General features: G+C 44.4%; 1 pseudogene; it reads right to left on the bottom strand.

Annotated features, from left to right (window-relative positions):
* Nucleotides 1-3,453: 3,453 nt before the first annotated feature.
* LOC101604924 lies at nucleotides 3,454-10,341 on the bottom strand (annotated as a pseudogene).
* Nucleotides 10,342-11,416: the final 1,075 nt, after the last annotated feature.

The following is an 11,416-nucleotide window of genomic DNA, read 5'->3' as shown; positions in this document are numbered from 1 at the left end:
ATAGTGCACATCTTTAATCCCAGCATATGGGAGGCTGACGTAGGAGGACAGCTGTGAGTTTGAGGCCTGAGACTAATTTCAGGTCAGCCTGGGCTTGAGCAAGACCTTACCTTGAAAAAACAAAAAACCCACAAAAATCAGGGGCTGGAGATGGCTAAGCAGCTAAAGGCACTTGCTTGCAAAGCCTGCTCACCCACGCTCAATTTCCCAGTACCCACATATAGCCAGATACACAAAGGGGCACATGCATTTGGAGTTCGTTTGCAGCTTTGGGGCATGTTGATTTGCCTGGCATCTCGGCCCCCATTTAAGCCCTTTGAGAGCTAAGAAAGCTACTCTGGGACTTGCAAGCCCTGTCACTCGGAGGCTCCTCTGAGACATGGGCGAGTAAAGCAGACTTGTGTCACCGAAGCCCCTCTTGCTCTTCTGCTATGTTCTTCTGATCCAAACCATATTTTCAGAGGTGTTCTTTGTTTTTTAATTTGCTGCTCCTCTGCTTGGTCTCTGTCTTAAATGCAGTTCCAAACTGTAGCTTCTAAGGGCTGACCTTCAGCCCATTGTTTGGATGTCACTGGTTCTCTTTTGAGCTCCACCTTTAGGACTTGCTTTCCCCAGAGAAACTTGCTTCTCCTCTCATAAGCTTAAAAAGGGACTTTTTCCTCCTAAGGATTCCTCTGTAGGGAATAAAAGCAGGGCATGCAGTATACTGTACTTTCTTGGGTTACCTTTCCATGTGTCTGTGGTCAGTGACCATGTGGTGAAAGGGGGAGCTCCCTCCCTTCCCCTGGATGCTGGGACTTCCTCTTGTCACCACCACCATTCCTTCAGAACCAGAGAAACTGGATCCAGTGTGCTGTCCCTATAGCTGGATACATGATCCCAAGGCCCCCAGGCAGTTGCTTTTCCAATTGAGTAAAAGTGACATACTTTAAATCAGGGTTAACTGTTCTTAGCAATTGGATTTTTTTGTTCAAGGTAGGGGTTCACTCTGGCCCAGGATAACCTGGAACTTACTCTGTAGGCCCAGGCTGGCTTCAAGCTCAAAGTGATCTTCCTACCTCTGCCTCCTGAGTGCTGGTATTAAAGGTGTGCAACACCATGCCTGGACAGCAGTTGGATTTCTGTGGAACTTAATGAGCTGTGCCACCAGTATAAATAGGGGTACAGACATTCTCTTCTGCCCTACTGGAACTCAGATTGGAACAAAAATGTGTACATCTGTGGCTGCCAAGCAGAGCCACTGGCATTTACCAGTTGTGATGGCTTGAATGCAAAATGTTCCCCATAGTCTCATGGGTTTGATTATTTACCCTCCAGGTAGTGATGCTGTTGGGGAAAGTTGTGGAAACTTTAGGGAGTAGAGCTTTGCTGGAGGAAGTCTATCACTGGAAGCAAGCTGTGAGATGTAACAGCCTAGCCGTGTTTTCTGTCTCAGGCTACTTCCTCCATGCTGATGTGAAGATGTGACACAGACTTCCTGCTCAGGTCTGCCATGCCTTCCCACCACAGTGGAGACTTCCCCTTAAATTTAAAGGCAAAAATAAACTCTTTCCTTCCCTAAATTGCTTCTGGTAGGGTACTTTTGTGAATTTTTACAATGAGAAAGTAACTGATACACGAGGCATCATGGCAGTGGCCACATGAATAGGTCTTTATGGCAGCAGGTGACATTAATAAAGCCCATCCATCAGCTCAATTCCCCCAGGGCCTACTGAACCCTCCCACATTGCAAGCATTGTGGACTTTCCTCACAGGCAAAGTAAAAATACTACTTTTATGATTTTGTGTGTGTGTGTGTGTGTGCAGAGCATGTGTTGTCTGGTGGTGTATATGAGATATATGCACATAGGTATGTGTTGATTCAGCATCCTGTGCACTTGCCTGTGGCAGCCAGAAAATGTTAGTGCCCGCCTCCTTCACTCACCTGCCTGGTTTTCCATGGGGTGAAAACTTACTAATTCCTTGTTTGCTATTTGCCAGCCCCAGTGATTCTCCAGTCTCTGCTCCCCACAGAACTAGGGCTGTAGACGTACTTGACCACACACAGCTGTTTGTGTGGGATATTTGAACTTGGGTGGTCTCAGGTCCCCTTGGGCCCTCATACTTGCACACAAAGTGAACTTAGTCACTGAGTCATCTCTACAGCCTGATTTTTTGTTTTCCGTTTTCCAAAGCAGGGTCTCACTATAGCTCAGGCTGACCCGGAACTCAATCTGTAGCCCCAAGCTGGCCTTGAACTCATGGCCATCCTCCTATACATGGATCTGAAAAATGTTACTTTTAAATTCAAACTTCTAGTGCTTGCCCTGCGTTTTAAGATGTAAGTTTTTGACTTGGGGAACTCACTCTGCAGCCCAGGCTGGGCCCCAACTCAAAGCAGTCCTCCTACCTCAGTGTCCCTACAGGCAAGAGACACTAGGCCCAACAAGGGCTCTCTGTTAAATGATAAATTATTTCTCATTTGTGGCTTTCAAAACTTTCTCCTTGGGCTAGAGAGATGGCTTAGCTATTAAGGCACTTGCCTGTGAAGCCTGAGGACCCAGGTTCAGTTCCCCAGAACTCACATAAGCCAAGTGCACATTGTGGTGCATACATCTGGAGTTTGTTTGCAGTAGATGGAGGCCCTCATGAGCTCATATTCCCCCTCCCTCCCTCCCCCCCCCCTCTCTCTTTCTGCCCTTTCTCTTTCTTGCTCTCTCAAATAAACCAATACATAAAATGTTTTGAGATTAACACCTGGACATTATGTAAAATCTGCCAATAACACAGATAACCTCTCTCTGTGATAGTTTTACTCACAAACTTGGTTTCTATGAAGTACACATGGTATCAAAACTATTTTTTGTGTGTGGTTTTTCGAGGTAGGGTCTTGCTCTGGCTCAGGCTGACCTGGAATTTACTGTGTGGGCCACCATGCCCAACTTAAAACTATAATAAATGGTTTCAAATGCCATTAGATTTGATAATCATTCAGTTAATAAAATATGAAGCTCAAATTTGCTTTTAAAATTACACTCGCAAGCCGGTTGTGGTGGCGCACACCTTTAATCCCAGCACTCAGGAGGCAGAGGTAGGAGGATCGCCATGAGTTCAAGGCCACCCTGAGACTATGTAGTGAAGTCCAGGTCAGCCTGGGCTAGAGTGAGACCATAGTTCGAAAAACAAAAACAATAAATAAAATTAAATTAAATTACACTCACTGGGCATGGTGGTGCATGCCTTTAATCCCAGCACACGGGAGGTACAGTTAGGAGGATTGCTACGAGCTTGAGGCCAGTTTGAGGCAACATAATGAATTCCAGGTCAGTTGGGGCTAGAGGGAGACCCTACTTCGAAATACAAATTACATTCAATAAACAGGCCACAATGAAACTTCGTTTTCTTCCAATGCTTATAGTCCTCTTTCCAATGCTTATAGTGATGAATTGCACTTTAGCTCCTCGTAGCTTTTTTTCATTTTGATCTTCACTTGTAACGGATTATTGGGTTTTCATAAGTGTGAATCAGCTGTCTAATGCACAGTGGGAAAATATCCACTGATGAGATCAAATTCATATAAATGGAGCATAGTGGATCAAACTGTCTTAAATTGAACATAAGTAAAAATTTTCCCAAAATGACAACTGTGCCCAGCTCCAAACTTCTCCCTGATGGTGTATTATTATTATTATTTTGGTTTTTTGAGGTAGGGTTTTACTCTAGTCCAGGCTGACCTCACTATGATCCTCCTACCTCTGCCTCCTGAGTGCTGGGATTAAAGGTGTGCGCTACCACGCCTGGCTCTGATGCTGTATTATTATGTAAGCAGCAGTCAGGATTAAAGTCCATACATTCCACCCATGAATCCTCAAGACTTTGATTGACAATGGGAGAAACATACACCTGATGTCCTGGAGGAATGGTATACCCAGCTACAGTGTGAGGAGTTTGGGCCTCTCATCATGGTCATTATAGGAGGTCTAAATCTTTTCTTTTATGCAGTGATCAAGTAAATTTAGATCCTTAAGCTGCTCATAAATTAAAGGAGGCAATTACTCTCCTCAGATGGTTTTCTAAGAAACTCTTTTCTTTCTTCTTTTTTTAACCAATAAAATACTTTTAATGCCTACAATTTCTTTTATACATAAATTGGATATATGTAAGTAGAAGAATAGATTAATGGGGGTGAAAAGGCCCAAAGTGAGGTCAGGGGAAGAGATTGAGTAAAGGAAAGGTGGAGGGAAGGCAAATCAAAATCTAAGAGGATATAAATAAATCATATGGAATCCTACTTTTTTGGACAATGGAACACTCAGGTTGTTGCTAGAAAAATTCCAGTGCCAGTGATGGGATACCTTCCAGTGAGTTGTTGGCCAGGGAGGTCCCTGATGCCCCCAAAACATTATAGGCCATTGCTGAGGCTCTTGGTTTCTCACCAGGAGTAGATGGTAAGACCCTATTGCTGAAGACTCCACATACTTGGGCTGCAAGGCCACTGAGAAATCCTGCTGGAACTAAGTTGATAACCTCCTCCATGTAGACCAGCTGACAGAAAGCTAGAAGAAGCCATTCTGCATGCAGTTCATTGGGAGAAAGAGAAATCACCAGTGAAGATACTCAACAGTGGACACTGCAAGCTTTATATTTGGCCAGCCAGGCCAAATTCAATAGTGGCACATCTGTTATGGTGGAAACCAACTGCCCTCTAATTGGACTGGAGGCTCGCTCCATGGGAGGGAATACATCCTTGATACTGAAAACTTAAAACAGGGGTAGTCATGAGCCCTAGGGGTGTAACGTTTCTGCTGATGTCTGGATAAGTGTATATTCTATGCTTATCAAACTGCCCAGTAAGCACTTCTCTTAATACTCATGCCCTTATATTAATGTTACTCTCACTTTTGGTAGAGAATCTTCTCTTTTCAGATGGTAGTGTCCTTGGGATGACTCAAGAAGGTATCATGGTGCTGGAAAGAAGTGACTGGAGTACTGAGTAATATCTTGATCACAACTTCTAAGGCTCAGGGTCTAATGTAGAAGAGGTGGTGGAAAGAATGTAAGAGCCAAAGGAAGAGTAGGACTCCTTACAAAGTGCTCCCTCCAGACATAAAATGGCCCGGATATCCATGACCTCACAGTGCCTGACACTACCTACACCAGACCATCATAAGAGGAAGAAAAGATCATGATATCAAAATAAAAGAGAGACTGATTGAGATGGGGAGGGGATATGAAGGAAAATGGAATTTTAAAGGGGAAAGTGGGGGGAGTGAGGGTATTACCACGGGATTTTTTTTTAATAATCATGGAAGATGTTAATAAAAATTGAGAAAAAAATAATTCCACTCTTAATCTCTTGTTGCAGTCCGGTTCGCATTGCTGGTAGAAATCACCTAACCAAGAACAGCTTCTGGGAAAAAGAGTTTTATTTTGGCTTACAGGCTCGAGGGGAAGCTTCACGATGGCAGGGGAAATCGATGGCATGAGCAGAAGGTGGACATCAACCCCTGGCCAACATAAGATGGACCACAGCAACAGGAGGGTGTGCCAAACACTGGCATGGGGAAATTGGCTATAAAGACCATAAGCCCGCCCCCAACAATACACTCCCTCCAGGAGGCATTAATTCCCAAATATCCATCAGCTGGGAACCTAGCATTCAGAACACCTAAGTTTATGGGGGACACCTGAATCAAACCACCACATTCCGCCCCTGGCCCCCATAAACTGATATCCATACATGATGTAAAATACAATGCTTTCAGTCTGACTTTTTAAAAGTCCCCATAGTTTTAATCAATCTCAATGATGTTCATATATCCCCATAGTTCAAGATCTTTTAACTGAGCCATAATACCAAAATATAACCTCAAAAAACCCAGAATGGCACAGAATATTCACACTGTAATAGATGGCATTGGGCATAGCAAAGAAACATTTAACCAATACAAGATTTAAAACAACCAGGGCAAACATCAAACTCTGTAGCTTCAAGTCCAGCAACTCAAATCAGTGACAAATCTTCAAGTCCGATCATTCTAACCAGCAACAAGTCTCTGGCATTTCAATTCCGCCCCTCCAGCTAGGCTACTCACAGTCCTGGGAAACTTCACCGGGGCCGGCAGCTCCTCGGCAGCCATCTCATGGTCCCGGCATCTCCACTGGGTCTCCACTGCAAGCCACGGTTCATTTTCATGGCCCCATGGGGTCTCTATGCAGGCAACCAGCAAACCTGCTTCACACTGCCCATGGCCATTTCCAAAACACAAGACCGTGTTGCAAACTCAATGACCCTCTTTCCAGCATTTCTTATACTCCACAATACCAGGTAGGGTGCCAATTTGTTAATCCAGGGGGGATTAAAGCAGACTTTGAAGAACAGGACTCCTTGAGCACTCAGGCTCCTTCTAAAGAATCTACATTCTTCTTGTTGCCCCAGCGCAGGTCAGCTAGCCCAGTCTCAAAGGTTGTAATCTCTTAGTTGCAGCTGAACGGGCAGCAGTTCACCCAAAGATTTTCCTTTCTGTGCCATATTCCTCTGCTCACACCAGTTCATTTTTACGCAAAGCAACCCTGCACAACTTCTCAGGACACAGGCATTACAGCAAGCTTTTCATACAAACTGCTAGCCCAGTCCAGGCAAAGCTCTCACCGTCATAAGCCAAACCTCACAGTCCATAGTTCTTACTGCCTTCAGGTCTTTCAGCTCTGACCAGGATAGACCATCAAGCTGTACTTACAGCACTGCAAAGCATCTCTTAGGCTGAGGTTTCAACTCCTTCCACATTCCTCTTGAAAATTAGCTCCAAAAGGCCGAAGCCACATAGTCAGGTGTCTAGCAGCAACCCCACTCCTTGGTACCACTTTACTGTTGCAGTCCGGTTCGCATTGCTGGTAGAAATCACCTAACCAAGAACAGCTTCTGGGAAAAAGAGTTTTATTTTGGCTTACAGGCTCGAGGGGAAGCTTCACGATGGCAGGGGAAATCGATGGCATGAGCAGAAGGTGGACATCACCCCCTGGCCAACATAAGATGGACCACAGCAACAGGAGGGTGTGCCAAACACTGGCATGGGGAAATTGGCTATAAAGACCATAAGCCCGCCCCCAACAATACACTCCCTCCAGGAGGCATTAATTCCCAAATATCCATCAGCTGGGAACCTAGCATTCAGAACACCTAAGTTTATGGGGGACACCTGAATCAAACCACCACATCTCTTAATGTGGTGGCCTTATTCAGGTGTCACCTATAAACTTAGGTGTTCTGAATGCTAGGTTCCCAGCTGATGGCAATTGGAAATTAAAGCCTCATGGAGGTGGTGCATTGTTGGGGGTGGGCTTATGGGTATTATAGCCAGTTTCCCCATGCCAGTGTTTGGCACACTCATGCTGCTGTTGTCCATCTGATGTTGTCCTGGAGGTAATGTCCATCCTCTGCTCATGCCATCGTTTTCCCATGCTATTATGGAGCTTCCCCTTGAGCCTGTAACCCAAAATACACCCCCGCTTTTTCTCACAAGTTGCTGTTGGTTGGGTGTTTTCTGCCAGTAATACAAACCTGACTGCAACAGTGAAGTTTGTGCCAGAGGAATGGGATTGTTGCTGCTAGAAATCTTACTGTGTAGCATTGGCCTTTTGGAACTGCTTTGCAAGAGGATGTAGACAAATTTGAAACCTTGGCCTAAGAGACATCTTGTAGTGCTGTAAGTACAGCTTGATGGACTATTCTGGTCAGAGTTGAAAGATCTGAATGCAGTAAGAACTATGGACTGTGAGGTTTGGCTTGTGAGGGTGAGAAAGAGCTGTGCCTGGACTGGGCTAGAAGCAGTTTGTGTGAGAGGCTTGCTGTTATGCCCATGTCCTGAAAACTTGTGCAGGGTTGCTTTATGTAGAAACAGACTGATGTGAGCAGAGGGATATGGCACAGAAAGAAATCTTTAGGCTGAAACTGCTGCCCCTTCAGCTGCAATTGTATGGGAGATTACAACCCTTGAGATTGGGTCAGCTGACCTGCATTGGAACAACAGAAAGAATGCAGTCTTTTGAAGGGGTTTGAGTGCTCAAGAAGTGTCCTGTTCTTCAAAGTCTGTTTGGATTCCCCACTGGATTAACAAACTGGCACCCTACCTGGTATTATGAAGTATAAGAAATGCAGAAAAGAGAGAGGGTCATTGAATTTGCAACATGGTCTTGTGTTTTGAAAATGGCCATGGTCAGTGTGAAGCATGATTGCCTGCATGGAGACTCACTGGAGCTGGGAGGATGAACAATGGGTTGCAGTGGAGACCCAGTGGAGATGCCAGGGCTACGAGACAGCTGCTAAGGAGAGCTGTGGGCCCTGATTAAGTTTTCCAGGACTGTGAGTAGCCTAGCTGGAGGGGTGGAATTGGGACTGCAGAGATTTGTTGCTGGTTAGAATTATTGGACTTGGAGATTTGTCACTGGCTAGAGTTGTTGGATTTTGAGCTACAGAGTTTGATATCTGCCCTGTTTAAATCTTGTATTGGTTGAGTATTTGCTATGTCCAATGCCTGCCATCTTTTGCAGTGTGAATGTTTATTTTGTGCCATTATAGGATTTTTGTTTTGTTTTTGCTATTATGGCTCAGTGATCTTGGCCTAACCCTGAGACTACATAGTGAATTCCAGGTCAGCCTGAGCTACAGTGAGACCCTATCTCAGAACCCTCCCCACCCACCACCAAAAAAAGAGAAAAGATCTCAGCCTATGGGAATGTTTGAATATCATTAGGATTGAAAAAAACTATGAGGAGTTTTAAAGTTGAACTGAATTCATTGTATTTTATGTCACATATGGTTATCAGTTTATGAGGGCCAGGGGCGGAATGTGGTGGCTTGATTCAGGTGTCCCCCACAAACTTAGGCGTTCTGAATGCTAGGTTCCCAATTGATGGCAATTGAAAATTAAAGCCTCCTGGAAGCAGCTTATTGTTGGGAGTGGGCTTATGAGTGCCTTAACCAGTTTCCCTTTACCAGTGTTTGGCACACTCTCCTGCTGCTATCGTCCACCTAATGTTGGCTAAATGATATCTACTCTCTGCTCATGCCATCGGTTTTCCCCTGCCATCATGGAGCTCCCCCTTGAGCCTGTAACCCAAAATAAACCCTTTTTCCCCACGAGCTGCTCTTAGTCGGGTGATTTCTGCCAGCAAAATGAATCTAACTGGAACACCTAAATATTTGTTTCTTACATCCATTCATAGAATAACTAGTCTATTCATTAGCACACTGAAAATAAACCAGTCTCTTTTAAATATATTTATTCTCTTTCCAAAAATGTTTTGGTCTCCTGCTTACATCTCAGAAATGTACTAATAGCTGCTTTTAAGTTACAAAATAAATATTTATTGGAGAAAATCTTGGGGTTTACAACTAAAAAATGAAATTTTGAGTTCCCAAACTTTCTTTTTTAAGCCCTTGAACTTTCTCATGGTCTTTGAAAATCTTTTTTAGGGTTAAGGTTCTAAGTAACTCTTTCCTTAGTGTTTTGTTTTGTTTTTTTTTAATTATTTATCTGATTTTTAAATTTTTTTCTTTTTTTGTTTTTTTCAATGTAGGGTCTCACTCTAGCCCAGGCTGACCTGGAATTCACTATGTAGTCTCAGGGTGGCCTCAAACTCACGGCGATCCTCCTACCTCTGCCTCCCGAGTGCTGGTATTAAAGGCATGCACCACCACGCAGGGCCAAAAAAAAAAAAAAAAAAAAAAAAGAGAGAGAGACATTGAGAGAAATGCAGATAGAGAGAATTGGCATGCCAGGGCCTCACCGAAAATGAACTCCAAATGCATGTACTACTTTGTGCATCTGGCTTTATGTGGGTACTGAAGAATAGAACTCAGGTCCTTAGGCATTGTTGGCAAGTGCCTTAAATGCTGAGTTATCTCTCCAGCCCTGAAGTGTTTTGTCTTGGGACAAAAAGAAGCCCATCCAGGCACTGGTGGTTGAGGACGTGTGCTGCTCCTTCAGGAGCAGCTCAGTGAGCATTCCCACTCTTTTGTCATCTGTCAGAAGACTCCCATCCTTATATATGGAGTCTAATGAAGTTTGGAGGATGTCATCAATTTTTTCTTCTGACTGCCTGTGTTTCTGGATTGCCTTATAGAAAATGTTCTTGATTTTTCAACGAGCTCTCTCCCTGCATCTGAAACTAGGCAGAGAAAGCCAACCTAGCAATAACCAGGCTGCATGGATAAAACCTCCATCCAAATCCACACACACCTTCTCATTGAGCTGACTCCTGCGCTATCCATGCAAATGGCCAGCTGTTACAATTATGAGCTCAGAGCATTTCAAACAAATATTTTTCTCCACTTTCGGCCCAACTTTGAAAGTATTCTTTTTTTTTTATTTATTTTTTTTTTTGAGAAAGAGAAAGGCAAATAGAGAAAAAGAGAATGGGTGCACCAGGGCCTTTAGCCACAGCAATGGAACTCCAAAATGCATGCGCCACCTTGCATATCTGGCTTACTTGGGTACTGGAGAATCAAACTCTATGAAACCAAAGGATCCAGGCTTGATAACCTGGGACCTACCTAAGCCAGCTGCACAAGGGGGTGCAAGCGTCTGGAGTTTGTTTACCATGGCCTCAACCCTGGCACACCCAGTCCCTCTTTCTGTCTCTTTCCCTCTCAAATATTTTTTTTCTCAATTTTTATTACCATTTTCCATGATTATAAAAAAAATCCCATGGTAATACCCTCCCTCCTCCAAATAATTTTTTTAATTGAAAAACAAGATATATATGATTAGAAAAAAATACTGGTGCACACCTTTAATGCCAGCACCCAACAGGCAGAGGTAGGAGGATCACTGTGAGTTCAAGGCCACCCTGAGACTACATAGTGAATTCCAGGTCAGCCTGAGCCACAGTGAGACTCTACCTTGAAAAACCGAAAAAAACCCCAAAACCCAGATCCTATTTAAAGAGAGAGAGTGTGTGTGTGGACAGGTGTATACGCCACTTTATGCATATGGCATTATGTGGGTACTGGGGAATTGAAAATCGAGGTCTTTGTGAGCAAGCACCTTACTCTGAGCCAGCTCTCCAACCCCAGAACTTTACAGTGTTTTTTCTTTTTCTGTTGGTTTTGTGTTTTCAAGGTAGGGTCTTGCTGTAGCCCAGGCTGACCTGGAATTAGTCTCAGGCTGACCTCGAGCTCACAGCGATCTTCCTTCCTCAGCCTCCCGAGGGCTGGGATTAAAGCCTTGGGCCACCACCCCCAGCTATAGTTTTGAGGTTACTATTCCACAGCGGTGTCACAGAGATCATAACCAAACGATTCAGAATTCAAGAACCTCGTCTGTTGGTCGCACCATTCAACCAAACGGGTGGTCCCCGCGAGCTCCACTGCCCCGGGTGCGAGGAAAGCTGGGCGCATCGCTCTTCCGCCTTGCAGCCTCACGCTTCGGCAGCC

The sequence above is a fragment of the Jaculus jaculus genome, chromosome 5 (genome assembly GCF_020740685.1).
Source record: "Jaculus jaculus isolate mJacJac1 chromosome 5, mJacJac1.mat.Y.cur, whole genome shotgun sequence".
Lineage (NCBI taxonomy): Eukaryota > Metazoa > Chordata > Mammalia > Rodentia > Dipodidae > Jaculus > Jaculus jaculus.
The sequence above is the reverse complement of the archived record's forward strand: the minus strand, read 5'-3'. Positions and strand labels throughout refer to the sequence as shown.